Here is a 16310-nt window from a genome sequence, read left to right on the forward strand (position 1 = left end):
TTATCTATTACTTAAATGTTTAAAGTTTTCATTTCTTTCTTTTTTTTTCTTTTCATATTGCAATGGCTAGGACCATTCTTGAGGATTGTTTTTACCACAAAAAAAAGAGATAAATTTTATCAAGTTATTTTTCTGCATGAATGGAAATGGTGATGCAACTAATAATTAATGGAGTTTCCAATGTCTAACCATACTTAGGTCTCTGTGATAACCTTCCTAATCTTTGAAATCTATGTCAAAATGCAGAGCTCAAGAGATATAGACCACAGATTCTGATGGCAATAAGACCTTCTGATCACAGAGAGAGCTGTTTTTCTATGAGAGACTATTCCACGGACAGAGGTGGTGCTTTTGAAGCATAACCAGGCAAAGTCAATGCCTTCAGGAGCCAGACAGATGCTGTGAATCAGGGAAACAGACTGAGGGTGGAGATGGGCACACGGGAGATGCCACCTTCATACATGGTGCTCAGAGGAAAATCAGTACCGACTGTTGCCATGTGAAAATGAAGGCCCAGTGTGGCCAGGTCATCTGATATTTGTCCAGACAGACTAGAAATCTGGATATTTAAAATGTAAAATATTCTACTTTTTAAGTACCTTTTGATAAATTCAAATTTATACAAGAAGACATCATGTGGTCCAAAAAACTCATCTCTAGACCAAGGAAGAATTATGAGTTTGAGACTTCCAGTGTACAAGAAGGAGTTTATGTCCTTCTCTGATTTTAACAGGCATTTTAACTCTTTTATCTAGATTTCTTCACTTGTGAATTATGGCTAACAGTAATTGTCTCACTGAGTTGTGGTTTGTAAATAAGTATCATAAGCATTAAAGCAGTGTTGAAAAGAAGGAAGTTCACTATGACTCCCAACCGGTGAAGGCATCACACTGGAGGAGAGAGGAGAGAGGGAAGCTGGAGCTCATGTCCATCACGCCTTGAAGAAATCCACTCTGAGAGCAGCCCATGAGCCACATCAATACAAGTAGCCATAGTAAGTAACGGGAGCTGTTATACACATTTTTGTTTTCTACTGTCCAGTACACCCAAAATCTAATGTTTATCATTAAAAAAAAAATGGCGAAGTTAAGAACTCTCCTTGTGGGTGGCCGCGTGGGTGAAGTCACATGTGTGACAGGGATGATCCTACTGCAGGTGGCAGTGTAGGTGCTCAGGATATTTCCGGATGCCACTTTTCCATCTCCCTTATCCCTTGTGTCTGCAAGGTGGGCCCTTTACGGATCACCAAGAGGAAAGATGCTAGAGTCCAGTCCTAAAGGAGATTCCAGTCCCAGGAAAGCCATCAGACACATAGAGAGGACACCTACACAAGGTAGTGTGGGGGTGGGGGTGGGGGGCTGCGGGGCATCTAGCCATGGTAGCCATGGCCCTGCCAGCACTCAGCCTCTGTGCCCTGGTCCCCAGCATACAAAATGACGATTGTACAATTCCAGTGTTGAGGGACTGTACCAACCCCGATGAGATTAATGCATGTGACAGGTTTTAGCACCTGGAACTTAGTGAAGCCTCAATTACTATGTATCTTTGGTATTCTTATTAAAGACAAGCAAAATACCACGGTGAAATAACACGGTGCTCCAAAGAGAAGACGTTTGGAATGCCTGCGGGGATGGACAGCCAGGCCGTATGAAAGAGGACTTCACAGATGGAGAGGGTTTCCACAGGCAGTGACGCTCATGGTACAAAGCAGAAGATTCTCCCAAAATAAAGACCAGGGTGAACAAAAGCACTCAACTGGGAATAAACTGTGATGAACAAGTTGAAGCTGGGTTATTCCAAAAATCATCTGGCTGTGGCCAGGATCAGGACTCCACCACCACCCCCGGCCCCCGCCCCCACCCAGTGTGTCCAGGTTCTGTGGTCACCGTCATAGAGCCAAGGGCATTTCTCTAGTGCATACAGAAGCCTGGTTCCAGCACCCTGCGTCAGGACCACATTCCTGGGCGGAGACTCGGGCAGACCTGTGGGCTGGGACTCAGGAGTGGTGGGCCCTGGGGGCCTGGAGAAACACCAAAGCGAGCTGAGTGTGCCCGCGGAGTGCACACCTGCGGTGACGCCCGGCCGGCCTGGCCTCACCTGCCCGGAAGGCTCTGCGGGCGGAGAGGGCGCATCTGCGCGGCCCCACGGAGCCCGGCTCTGCGCGCCGCTGATTAGCATGCAGGGCCCCCGCGGCCAGGCGCGCAGCTGGACGGCAGCTTCCCCCCGGCCTTTGAAAAAGCCTCTCTCACAGCTGGAGAGAAAAGAGCCCCCGCGCCACTGGCCGGCCATTGTGAGCGGCAAAGAGCCCTTCTTTGGGCGGAAGCAGAAGTTGGCCCAGCTGTCGAGCATTTGAAATGTAAAAGGCCGAGGCGCGCGGGAGGGGAGGCGACAGAGGCCGCGGCAGAGGAAATGCAAGCTGCCCCGGGGGTGAGGAAACCGTGGGCTGAGAAGTTCACTTTGAGCAATCAATAAGGCTTTCAGAGACCAGGACAGAAAAAAACAGTTCCGGAGAGAGGGCAGCGAGAGCGGCCAGCCCCAGCCGCGCTCCTGCAGCCCGGCTGCGCCTGCCACTCGCAGGCCTGCAGCCCATCCCAGGACGCAAGGAGAGGCTGGGCTAGCCCAGAAGTCTAGGGCTGACCGAGGTGAACTGAGAAATGGACTCATTGCGAGTGCCTGGCTGTTCCATACACCCCACTCCACCTCTTGCCCACAGTGACCACCTCCCTAGGGCGCATGAAGCCCTTGCACCCCGCGCTTAGTCTCCAGCCCACGCTGCTCTGTGACACGGCTGGGGTCTCCACCTCACTCTCTGTGTCCGGGTATGCACTTCCTTCTCCCTTTGGGTCCCCTTGCTCTCTGAACAGTCCTTAAAAGCACGCTCAGTCCCCTCCTGCCGCTCTTGCTGAGTCCCAGCCTCAGGGCTCCACGTAGAATCAGGCAACCCCTGCTGGTCTGTCTTTCTGTTGACTTTTGACAAGCCTCCACCATGGTTCCTATCACTAATCAACTGTGTGTCCACCACCCAGCCTTCCTCAGACCTTGTGCCGTCTGCTAGGAATCCGCACGCCACCACCCTGACCTTCGGGAGTTGGCAGAGGAGGGCAAATGCAACTATCTGGTGACCTAATCGAGGCAGGGGCCACCCAGGGCAGTCTCTTTAGGACAGTGGAGAAAAGAGAAATACAACTGTTTACTGCCTGGCTGCAGCACCCTGTGCTGTATCCTTTCAGGACGCCTGTAACACCCCTGGCTTACCTGCAGTAGACAATTCACCGTGTTGTTCCTTCTAGACTGCAATATGGGGCATGTCATTTTTGTGTCCGACACTCCCTTTAAACCTGCTTGGTGGGCTACTTCTTCCTTTTGTCCCTAGATGAAATCTAAGGTAGGCTTCAATACTTTTTTGTTGTTGTTTTTTTGGACATGTAAAAAATCAGGTTACTTGATATCACAAAAACAATATAGCAGATAAGTAACAGTTCATTCCCATGTATTAATCCAGCCTGAAAACTTGATTGAAGCTGAGACTTCTTTCTCCAACTACACCTGAAGCCTTGGTTGGCTTCTTCAGCCCCTCTCTGCCTAGGGCTGCTAAGGTCCTCTGCTCTGCTATGACTGTAATACCTGACTCCACCAGAACTGGGATTTGGAACACTAGGGAGTTGAGAATTCTTACTTGACAACTTCCGTGCTCAGTGGGCATCCACACACGGGGCAGCAGGTGTGTAAAGGGACTCTTCCTCTCTTGGGATGCTTTTGTGGGGTCTCCCAGTCTCCGCTTACCACGGAGGGTGAACACTCGCAGTTCCCTTGATGTGGGAATGCAGCTTTTGTGTATCAATCAGAATCCAGACCGGAAAGCAGAAACATACTGGTTATCTTAACAGAGAGAATTGAATTTAGGGAAGGGGTTAGACAGGCATAGCAAGAAATGACCTGCTCGAAGTCTGGAGGAACAAAGGAAAGAAGTTGTGTTGGGAGAATCTGGGAGCTGAGAGGAGCCTCACAGAGCCAAGCCCTACAGGAATGGAATGTGTGCTGCTGCTGGTGCTGATAGTTCTAGGATCTGGAGAAGTCAGGGAGCTGGGACTCAGCTTCTGATGTGGGAGTGCTATTGAGGAGGGAGAATGGTTATAGAAATGTTCAAAAACCCAGACACTGAACTGAAATCCGACTCAAGAAGCACTACAGGGCAAGCGGTATTGCTCGGATGCTGCTGGCATAAGCAGTGCGCAAAGAGAAGGGTGGTGTCCCCTTTCCCTCCTCCAGCTTTACCGTTTCCCTTAGCAGCACATGGGCAGAACTGATCAGGGAGCCCTGGCAAAGGGGAAAGGTGGTTTGGCCTCTCCCAGCCTTCCCACCGTCACAAGGCTAAGCAGTGAAGGTTGAGTTTGGAGCTGAGAAACTAGCTTAATAATCAGAGCACCATGCCTGGTGGTCACTTATTTCCTTCCTCAGAACCTCGGCATCTGGGTATGCTTTGATCAAGGTCTTCTTGCCCTAGTAAGGGTCTCTCTTTGACGGGAGTTACTCTAGCACACTTTTGCTCCCGTGTTCATGCCTCACGTCTGTTCCGCGGGGAAAAATCCCACGTGCTTCCTCAAAGGTCAGCCTCCTCCTCTCAGCGGTCCCACGGCTGCCTCCCACTTCTCACCCTCCCAGTATTTGCGGAGCGAGCCAGACGTGACTTCACTGTGTCCACCAAAATACAACCGCAATATCTGGCTCGTGAGTGATTTCTTTAAAGTGCCTTTTCTTTGACTGGGGATGACAAGGGAGAGCATCTTCATTCTTTGTAGTTCATCAAAACTCATCGGAGGAAAATCCTGCTCCAGCTCTGGCTTCCTTCAAACCTTCCATATCATCAGACGGGTGGAGGGGTGATGAGCTGTGCAATTGGTCTTCTCTTCCTCTTTCTAAATCCAGCCTCAAGATCTTGCACCTCGTTGTGGCGTAAGACATCTGTCGATTTATTAGTTCCTCAACTGAAATTTCCATTTTATCATTCTGTTAAATTTTAATTAATAAATTCCAAATTAGAGGAAAATACTATACGTCTTACAAAAATGCCATTTATACCTTCACTTCCTTACCATGTATGAAGCTTTATCAAGATAACAAAAAGGAGAAGACATCATCGTCTCCCATGGTGTTTTTGTGACCTAAAGGGAAAGTAGAAATACAAAGAAATCATTAGAATGCAGGATGCACAAAGTTAGGGGGAGCTATGTGGAAGAATGCACAGATGAAGGAACTTTGGAGTTAGGTTTTAAACAAAAAATTTGCTGGCTAGAGAAAGAGCTACAGGGAGCTAGAGAAAGAGCTACGTCCATCCCTGTCTTTCCAGGCAGGGGTGGGAGTACTTACAATGACTTGGGGCTGTAAAATAGAAGATGTCAAAGGCAAAGAAGAAATATGACAGTGATTCCACTGCACTCGGTCATATATACCAAGCAGCTTGCTTGGGTTTTGGAGGCGATGATGAACTAAAATCAAGTCTTGATGACTCACTGGGTGTGATAATTGAGGGGCAAAAAAAGTCAAATAAATCACGAAAATATTTTATATCACGAAATTGGCTTTATAGCCTTGCCAATGGCTAGATATTAGGGAGATTGGAAGGCTGGTGATAAGAAGATGTCCCAGATGATGGGTCTGTGATGCCTGTGGGGCCTGTGGGTGGAGACATTCAGCATCAGTGCGATAAGTCCAGAAGTCCAGTGAGAGCCCAGGCTGAAAGGAGAGCTGGACACATTGCCTCACCGCTTTCAGTTTGCTTTGCTCTCCATCTCATGACACAAAGCCATGAAAAAACGGGTATTCGAATATGACTTTTGAAACCACTGATACATAAAATAGACACATCTCTTATGTGCATGCTCATTTGAAATAAAGCTGCATAGGTGATAGATAAACCTTAGAATATTTGGTCCAAATGAATATTTAAGAGACCACTGAGGAAGACTGTTTATTTCTAAAGACATTTCACCTCTTCCCACCTCAAGCAACACCTTATTTACAGCCACACAAAAATGCATTCAAAATCCAAATTTTGTTGCAACACAGTGCCATCTAGCGTTCAATCCGACTAATACCAAGAGACAATTCCCCAGGGATGCATTGAAGCTCATTCGGACTGACAACCTGACCCGGGTGTTAAAGGACAAGTTTTACATGAAGAGCAAAGTCTCATTGTCTAGTCTTCCTTCTAGTGGGTGGTAATGCTCTGTATGTGTTTAGACATAAAGAAGCACATGTGTTCATCAAGTTCGATTCGGAAGTCGTGCTTTTAAACTAGAGCCATGCAACTTCCTCATCTGATGAAAGTCTTCCCAGCATATTTGCTTTTGAATAAGATTTTTAGTTAATTATAATATAATTATTAGAATTTGGATTATCCATTTTAATTATAGTCATTAAAATTTTATGTAAATATAATTACCCCAAATATTATGTTGGCTTGAAATTGCAAGACTGGTTTGCAGATAGTTGTATTCTCAACTGCTAGACTCAGAAGGGCAGAGGCAAGAAATGTACCTATTTGTCTTAGTGGATTTTCACATGTGGAACAGCATTGCAAAAGTGTGTAGCTTGGTGTGGGAGCCTTCCCCAGGACGAGGGTAACCTGTGTTCTTGCCCCACTGTTGTCATTAACCTGCCGTATGACCTACAGCAAGACGCTTAAGCCTGTGAGCCATGTCTGTAACTTAGGAATAAAACAGGGTGATTGTTCTCACGTGCTTACCATAAACTCGATGATATGCTTCCTTTATTTTATTTTGTCAATCTTCACTACTTCACTTTGCTATACATGTTATGTTCCTTGTTTTATAAATGAAGAAATTAAATTCAGAGAGGAGAAAGTGAATATGCAGGTGGTCAGCTTGTCCATGGCAGACCTGGTGGGCTGTGTCCAAGGGGACCCTGTCTTTGTATGCATCGCAGATATCACATACATCGAGCATCATTTGAATTCGAGGTACAGTAAAGCATCATTCAGTAGAGCCTGAAAGTTTCTTCACAGAAGCAAATGTTAAGAGGATTTCATAGATCTACCCCATCTATGTCTATTTCTGTATCTCTATCTGCCTCTGTTTCTATTGATTATCATTTACCAAGCTAGGCATCTACCTATCTATGTATTATCTCTGCCCACATTCATCGATCTATTCGTCTATAAGCTATATCTGTATTATATAGCTATCGATCTGTTTATCTGCTTATCTATCCATCTATCTATCATCTACCTATCCCCAAGAAGCAATTGGTTCAAGGAAAAATATGTTATTAATAGTGATGCCAACATTAGATGATTTGGGTTTGGCAGTCTCCGCAAAGGAATGCTAATCTTAAGAACTTTATTTAAATACCCCATTTCATGTTTCAGCTCATGGCAACCTTACCGTTTAGATATTGATATTTACTACTGTCCAGATAAAAGGCTGATAATACCTGCTTTCTAACTTTCCTGTGATAGAATTCTGTCTGGAGTTAAAATAAAATCAAGCTGTTATTCTTCAAGACCTCACGTTAGTAAAGGTTTTTAAGAGTTTGTACTATCCAACTTTTGTGACTGTGCGGGGAGTGGGTTTTCTCATGTGCTGCTGGTGTGGGTATAAATGGGGCAGCCTGAGAGTAGAAATCTGACGTTATTGTTCATGTCTGCAAATCTGCATCCCCTGTCTCAACAGTCTGACTTTTTATTCTACAATTTTTTTCTACTCATGCAAGTACAAATACTTGTATTCATTGCATTATTTATTGCAGTATTTAAAATACTAACCTTGAAGACAACGCGATTGCCCAGCCAAAGAATAATATTAAATAATGTAGAGTCCATCCATATAACACCATGCAATCTATGTAACTGTTACAAAATTATGCTATGTTTGTGTGTACTGTCATATAAGGAGATCTAAGACATAATCTTCAGTGAAAAACTGCAAGTTGCAAACCTATATATTGAAAGCATATGTGCATGTGTGTTAACCACATTTACAGAGTGGTTATTATGTTCCAGACATTGGTCATAGAAGTTTACAAATATTAACTCATTTAATTATCATAATAGCACTATGAAGAAGGAGCCATCATTAATCCTCTAGATAAGGAAACTGTGACGTGGAAATGTTAACTTGCCAAATGTACCTCTCTCTCTCTCTCTCTCTTTCTCTCTCTCTCTTTGTCCCTCTCCCTGTCCCTCTTCCTACCTCTGTCTCTACTTTCACATTCGCGTATGCAATGGTGTCTACATAGGTAGCAACCTTTTTTCTTTTCTTTTCTTTTTTGAAATGGAGTTTTGTTCTTGTTGCCCAGGCTGAAGTGCAATGGCGTGATCTCGGCTCACCATAATCTCTGCCTCCCGGGTTCAAGCAATTCTCCTGCCTCAGCCTCCCAAGTAGCTGGGATTACAGGCATGCGCCACCATGCCTAGCTAATTTTTGTATTTTTAGTAGAGATGGGGTTTCTCCATGTTGGTCAGGCTGGTCTTGAACTCCCGACCTCGGGTGATCCTGCCGCCTCAGCCTCCCAAAGTGCTGGGATTACAGACGTGAGCCACCATGGCTGGCCTCGAAGGTAGCAACTTTTTAGTCAGTTAACTAGTTAACCTAGGAGAGTGAGATGAATTGAGATGGAAGGAAACATTTATTCCTCTATATATCTGGAAGTTGCTTATTTCAGATATATAAACAAATGAGTGTCATCTTCCCTCTCTGGTGTGGGATACTGGGTCTGTACTGAGCAACTTTCCCAGGTCCTTCAGCAGATCTGAGGCAGCTTGTGAAGGTGGAGGTTGTGTACCCCTCCCAAAACCTGGACTAGAAACGAAAGCAGTCGGCATTTGAAACCTTCCAGACAGCATGCCAACTTTGCCATCTGCTCGCCCAGTAGACAACGTGCGTAGGTCTTCCTTCCAATACTAGATCAGAACCCTGAGCTCTTCCAGAGCTTTCTTTCAACTACCTTCTCTCTTGTGTGTATCAAAAGCTAGACTTGGACAAGGAGATTTTAAGAAAACTAACCCCAGTCACTAGTTCTCCAATCATTCAGAGCTGTAAGAATGATTTGGAAAGTTTTTCTAAAAAATAAAATAAAATACACATTCCCATGTTCAACCTTCCATTCAAATTCAGTTAAACTAAGATAAGACCCCAGAATCAATATTTTTGGAACGTTTCCCAGGTGACACTGAAGGGCAGTCAAGTTTAAGAACCAAATGATGCTGTGAACTACATGATGTGTAGGAAGGTTCTAGTTCAAAGAAACTGGCTTTTTACAAAAGATATAAGGGGCCTATGAGGCCTATGGGGTCTATCTGAAGGAAGAGAAATAACCATGACATGGAGATACATAGAACAATTCCCAGATCCCTAACCAAATGGCCTGGCAGAAGAGCAGGATGTAGGGTCCCATCAAAGCAGGCTAGGGAGCGAAACAAAGTCGGGATAGTAGGCAACAATTCAAGCTTCACGTAAAGGGTAACCATAACTGGTAAAGTGAAGGTTACTTCGGACCCAGCGCTTACCTCCAGTGAGATGAGAATCAGTGCATGGGCGTTTTGACTCACTGTAGGACGCTGTGGTTTAGGATCCCTTTGTCCAGATTTAGGAAGATGGAGGTCGAACTGGGGAAAGAGATCTTTCTTTTCCTTGCTCTGATTCTTCTGGGTAAAGACCAAGACTTTGAGTATTTCTCACATCTTTTTCGTTCTGTTGCCTAGGCACAGGATCATGGCTCTTTGCAACCTTGACCTCCTGGGCTCAAGTGATCCTCTCAGCTCAGCTTGCGGAGTAGTTAGGACTAAGGCATGCACCAACACATCTGGCTAATTATTTTTCTTAATTTTTTGAAGAGATGGGGGTTATTACTATGTTGCCTGGGCTGGTTTTGAATTCCTGGGCTCAAGGGATCTGCCCACCTTGGCCCCCCAAAGTGCTGGGGTTATGGGTGTGTGCCACCGTGCTGGCCTCCCAGCATCTTTCCTCTCGCATAGGAGCCTAAGATTAGCTGGAACAAGACTTTGTCTGTGTGAAAGAGATCCAGACTGATTCTCTGGAATTCTTCTACAGTCGATTGTTGGATTTCTTGCCCTTCCAATGGCTAACATCCAACCAGGCCACTGGGTGAACTGCTCTGTGGTGGGCAGGAAGTAAGATGGGTGCAGAAATTATCAACTCTTCTTTATCTTGCCTGTCTCATGGTAGAAATAAGGAATTGATCCCCCTATCAGTGCCCTTTCTGCATATTCAATTTGGCAGGAACTCAATTATGTTTCTTTCTGATCCCTAACCTTAGAAAGAAGTGCCAAGGAGCTAAAAAATAAAAATAAAAATAAAATCAACAACTCACCTCCAAGACAAAAGGGATTACTATGCACAGGTCCCATGTCTAAATGAGGTTGCTGAGGTGTTGACCATATGAAAGGAAGTTTCCAAATCCACCCCTACACCATGCCCGCTCTTGCCCATCATTTCTTCTGTCCAATAAACCCTTAATTCATACCAAATCATGAATGTCATTCTTCTCATTGCTTTACTCTCCAAATCAGTTGATCACCAAGCCCCATTAACTGTTCTCCCTTCAGCTCTGCTGTAACATGCCCTTCATGTGCTCTATCTTCAAACTCAATGCCTATTTAAAGCTGTTGACAGCACGCCACAGAAGGTTCCCGTCCTTGTCCTCAGACGTAATGCATGGTTCCACCAATGCTATGGAACGTAGACATTTTTGATACAGTCTATTATAGTCTTCTTCTATAAGAAAAGTGTAGTTATTTCATAACAGAGCTCCCTTGCCTTCAAGTCTCCCTCATCCAAACTCAGTAGTGTAGCAAGCAGAATAATGTTTCTAAAATGCGAACCCTATCTTGCAAATCCCGTGTTTAAAAAGCCTTCAAGATGGCATATTTCTTCAGCAGTAGCTTTCAAACTGTGCTCTACAAAGTTGTGGCAGTTTCCTGAAACATCTGAAGAAGAAAGAAGGCACTGGGTTGAATTCTAAGACACTGCCATAATCAGTCAGGTAGCTCTGCTGGTATCCGTTTTATACATTTGGATTCTGGCTCAGATTTTATTTTGAAAGGGATCAACTTCTATTTTTAAACCTGGTCTGCAGAAAAAAGGCAAATTTCCTTATTTTGGCTCACAAAATTCTACATGGGTTCCTATCTAATTGTTTACTCTCTGCCGTTTACTACTTTTGCTACCATTTCTATGTCCCTTAAAATGTAGTCACTCTTGAATTTTGTCTGTGATTTTGATCTGAAACAATCTATCACCTCTCTGCTTTTATTCACCTAATGTTAGGTATTTTTCTTTACTCTTCAAGACACATTTTAATCACTGCCTTTATGAAGCCTTCCTGCCCTCCCACCCTGCTCCCTCACACTCTCCATTGGCTCACTCAGCCCCTTTCCTGTGCTTCTTTTTATGTGTTTGTCACATTGTCCTTGGTTTTGTGGAGGCCAGTTCACCATCCTAACTTATAAATTCTCAAGAGCAAGGACCAGGGCTTGTTGTGTGTTACATTTTGGATTACCCCAAGAAGCAGACTGTGGGATGACATTTAGGTACAGGCCATTTAACAAAGGAGCTCCTTTGAGGAACACACTTGTGAAAGTGGAGGTGGGAGAAGAAGTATAATTGGAAAGAAGAAGAAGTCAGATGTGATGGAGACCCAGGGACAGCTTCTGTACCTGAGGAATTCTGGAGCTAGCTAGTGGTCGCTGGCAGTTGTCCCAAATTGAAAAGAGATGGCCAGGCATTGATAACCCTGATATTTAGAGACAGATAGTGGCTCTGGGCAGAAAGATCATCAGCACCTGGTGCTGATGGTGTTCTCAGCACCAGGGACAAACATTTCTTCACTGAAAGGGGATGAGGGTGACATATCAGTGTGTACCACACTCTGCCTACTGCCTATCAATTCTTAGGTTTAAGTAAATGACTGACATAAACATTAATGGAGAGAAGGCAGGGGATGGGGGGATACACATGCTGCATGCCAATATAAATTTTGTAAACATGGCTCATGATTAAATAGAAACACATTAAAATATTAAAAACATGATAATAAGAGACATTGCAGTGAAAGGCAGCAACAAGGTGGCTAGATGACATATGGGAGACATCAGGAATGGTTGAAAGCACATGCTCCTCCTCACCTCTTTCTGGTTCTCTGGTGCAGTGACTCTTTGTCCCTGTGAGCTGAAACATGCCCTTTGCAGAAGTCATATGAAAGGGAGGTGCTCTCCAGGGTTCAGGCTGTGGATAGGTGCCAGAATTTTACCTCGTCTCTATTCATCCAGAGGTTCTAAGTTCTGCCCATAATGATCTCATCTCTCCTTTCCTTCAGGAGCCCACAGGCACTGGTGGAAAGACATAGGGAAAGACATGACATTAGAATAGGACGAGAGGGGTGTGGGGCAGTGACATCAGTTCCTCCAAGACTATCAGAGGAGAGTCACACACTCCGTTCTCCCAGAAGAAGAGTCCCTGTGGTGTATTTGGATATCTGTTAAAACCCTGCTACAAAGTCAAACCTCCTTAGCAAGACAGCTTTAGTCTTTTGAATATTATTGGTCCATGGGAAATGGCCCTATTTGTGAACATCTGATTGCTTAGAGGGGTTCTCATTTACAGACCACTAACGAGATTAAAGTGCTAATTTTAAAAGTACTTAGCCTAGATATTTAAGCAGCAGCAGCCCTGTAAGTTTGTAACTGCTGTTTCTGTATTGGTTGTTATACCGGAGCCATTTCATTCTCTTGCATTGAAATGGATCAGATAAATCACATTAGCTGGGTTTACAGAAGGAAGCAATGACAGGTTCCTCAGAACTGAAAGCTAAATAGCCGACTGGGGTCTGACTTTCCTTCATCATGTGCTCTGTCTTCAAACTCAATGCCTATTTAAAGCTGCTGATAGCACGCCACAGAAGGTTCCCGTCCTTGTCCTCAGACATAATGCATGGTTCCACCAATGCTATGGAATGTAGACATTTTTGATACCGTCTATTAAAAAGAGGGATTGTAGCTAATTCAAATGCAGTAACTTCTAATAAAAAAGTAAAAAGTCCATGAAATCACATGCCGCATTTGCAAAGGCAACTGGGTAGAATTCACACAAAGAAGCTCTCTGTTCTGTCACAAAATTATCTTTACTGGGCAGGCAGAATTGATAAGAGAACTCATTTTATGCACACCTCAGGAATAGAACAAGAGTAGATCTCATGATCTCCCAAAATAGCAGGGAAGTTCAAATTACTAAGGGGAATAAAGCTCCTGTATGCTTTTAGATGTGGCCATTTTGAAATCCCCTTTATGTTGTTGCAAAAGCCTCCCCTGCAGCCCCTGGGGTGCAGGTTACCTGATTATATATAGCCTCACTCTCTTGTCAAGGTGAACCCTCACACCTCACTGAGCACTATCTTCTCATGAGACAAATACACTGAAATTGTGCAAGAAACCAAAATGAGCCTAAGATGACTTTATGTAGCATAGTATTTTGCAACATGGTATTTCAGGACAGTTTAGCTATGTTACTTGATTAAATGGTTTAAGTGTGTCACTTATTTACTTTCCTACACTGAGGTCAAATTCAATAATGAGTAAATGGAAAAGCTGCTACTTTTTATAATGACTTTACATAATTCATTTTCTAATCAGACACAAGAATAGGAAAGTAGAGGGAAAAGGACAAAAATGCTAGAGAAAATTATCAGAAGATTTTGATAAATAAGAAAATAAAACTAAAAATTACTAAAGGTAACAGATTGAAGAGGGAAAATATCACTGTTTGCAGATTATAGAAATTTGGAAATACAATTATAGAGATCTAAATCTAAATCTGTTTATTGAAAACAAGAAAGTTGAATAAAGGCAAAAGAGGGCCATCCAGAAAGCTCCCATAAAACATAAAGCAGCATGTCTGTTGCTCAGGAGGACTGAAAAACAATAAATCCCAGTCCTGAATTTGCCACTCACTAACTCTGTGACCTGCAGAAATCTTTTCAATCTTTTGATCTTAATCTTCCTTATTCACAAAATTGTAATTATAATAGTATCTACCTCATGGGCTTTTATAAGAGATATGGATAGTATATTGTTTAATGTCTCAAATATCATGATTAAAAACTGCAGCTAGCAAAACCAGTAGTGGAAGTAATGTGATAAGTTAAGCAATGGTGATAGAGGTCGTAACTTTTAAGTAACATTTAATTATTTTTAAATGAGTTGACCAGTGTCTTAATTACAAGTGCGATTATGCAATATCATGATTATAAAATTATTAAAAGAGAAATGACAACATTGATTATAATATCCATTTAACAAAAGGAAACTTAAGAAGTAAAATCTTGTCATTGAATAATTCTAAAGGACCATTACAGAACTCAATTTAAGAATCATGGAAAGGATTTTTGCAAAGAAAAACTCAACCTTCTTATTTTCAACTGTTGATTCTTTCACTTGATCAATGAAGTGAATTAGACAGAGACACTCCACTGTAGAGAGCACAGGCTGATGGGGAAGGAAAAATGCAGATAATAAAATAAAAGCTTTGAGTGCTCTAGTCAAATACTACAAGTGACAAGGGAGAAGCCACTTATTTTAGCTTAGGTTTTAGGAGAAAAAAGGGAGATGACTTTTGCACAAAAATCTTGAATGAGTATATATGCAACAGGTAAAGAGGAGGGAATGTTCATTAACACATAGGGTATGGCACTTGCTAATGTACAGAGTTGGAAGAGAGGACCCCAAGTTTGTGAAAGATTTCTAAGTTTGCTACGGCTATGGTGTAAATACGCTGGGAAAACAGGAGGCTGCAGAGGTAGGGAGAGCTTGAGAATGAAGCCATGATTGTGTGTCCTACTTAAGAAAGTTAATCTCATTTTAAAGACAACTGAGAGCCAGGGAGTGACTCAACATGTTGCGTGAAGAATGGAGCAGCTCCAGTTCTGATCCAGCACACAGGAGGCTTGAAAGTCAACACCCTATCCCAGCAGCAAACAAAAGACTGAACAAACTACAAAATCAACAACTCTTCTCACATCGATAAGGGAAATGAGGTCATAGGGCAAACTACTGTTCCTCAAATTGGAGAGAAAGATAGGCAAATAGAGATTTACAACTTACCAGAGCAAAAATCCACAAGCAGAAGCTTCTGTGGGAACCAGTGCCAGGGTGGGAAAACCCAAATTGTAATTCACAAATTGCTAAAGGCTAAGTTTGAGTAATTGTGAGAGTTAAAAACAAAAAGGGGACCCAGTCATAGGAGTATTTCCACACTTTGTGAGTTTTACCAATAGAAATTCGACCCAGGTTCTTATAGTAAATATCGGAGAAAAAAATCCCCTTGTGCTTCCAACAGAGGGAGGGGAAAGTAGCCATTTTAAAATATGCCAGAATATTATGTTCTTTTTTTTATAGGATCTTCCCTCAGGAGAACTATTTAGCCAGATCCTAACCTGTTGGGGCTTTATCAGAGCCTCACTGAGCTGGAGGAAAGGAAATACCAACTCCAGCCAGCTGCAATCTTTCACATGGAGGAAGGAAAATACCTAACTCTGGACCCACTATTTATTCTGTACCACCTAAGAAAGTGAAAAAAACAAAACTAAACTAAAGCATACTTGTGAATGAGCCAGAGGCACAAACTCATTAAAAGACTAAGATCTAATGAATTATAGGACTACAGAATGTTTTCTTCCCCATACACTTTATCACCACATTACTAAAGGCTTACATACAGCAAGTTCTTTCTACCCCGTATATCATGTACAGCTATCAAGACAAAGTTGCAAGTTTGTAAGGCACATTATCTTAGTCTGTTTAGTGTTGCTTTAAGAGAATACCTGCGGCAGGGTAGTTTATAAAGAAAAGAGGTTTATTTGGCTCATGATTCTGGTGACTGAAAAGTTCAAGATCAAGCAGCTGTATCTAGTGAGGGCCTTATACAGTTTCAACTCTGGGTGGAAAGCAGAAAGGGAGGAGGTATGTGCAAACAGGCAAAAGACAAACTAAGAGAAAGAAACTGAGGAATCCAGGCTCTTTTTAACATCCGTTTTCTCTTGGAAGCTAATGCTTTCTCTTGAGAGTAAAAACTCACTCACCCTTAAGGGAGGGCATTTAACCTATTCATGAGGGGTGTACTTCCATGACCCAAATAACCCCCACTAGTTTGTACCTCCCAACACTATCATACTGGAAATCAAATTTCACCATGAGTTTTGGTGGGGAAAAACCACATGCAAATTATATAATATACTAAACAGCAGAAAACAGTTTAAAGAGACAGAGCACCCAAAACAGA

The 16310-nt window shown here is 43.1% G+C and overlaps 1 protein-coding gene across 4 annotated transcripts in view; it reads right to left on the reverse strand.

The window, feature by feature from the left end:
- RNF144A (ring finger protein 144A) overlaps nucleotides 1-16310 on the reverse strand; it is a 535340-nt gene that overhangs the window by 17285 nt on the left and 501745 nt on the right. For all 4 annotated transcript variants that reach the window (XR_010130072.1, XR_008677175.2, XR_008677172.2 and 1 more), the window contains 3 exons: nucleotides 12164-12367; nucleotides 5094-5162; nucleotides 3256-5007 (listed from right to left, as the gene is read on the reverse strand). The gene's annotated coding sequence lies outside the window, so the exon portion shown is untranslated. The remainder of the gene's footprint in view (nucleotides 1-3255; nucleotides 5008-5093; nucleotides 5163-12163; nucleotides 12368-16310) is intronic.

The sequence above is a fragment of the Gorilla gorilla genome, chromosome 12, assembly GCF_029281585.2.
Source record: "Gorilla gorilla gorilla isolate KB3781 chromosome 12, NHGRI_mGorGor1-v2.1_pri, whole genome shotgun sequence".
NCBI classification, from domain to species: Eukaryota; Metazoa; Chordata; class Mammalia; order Primates; family Hominidae; genus Gorilla; species Gorilla gorilla.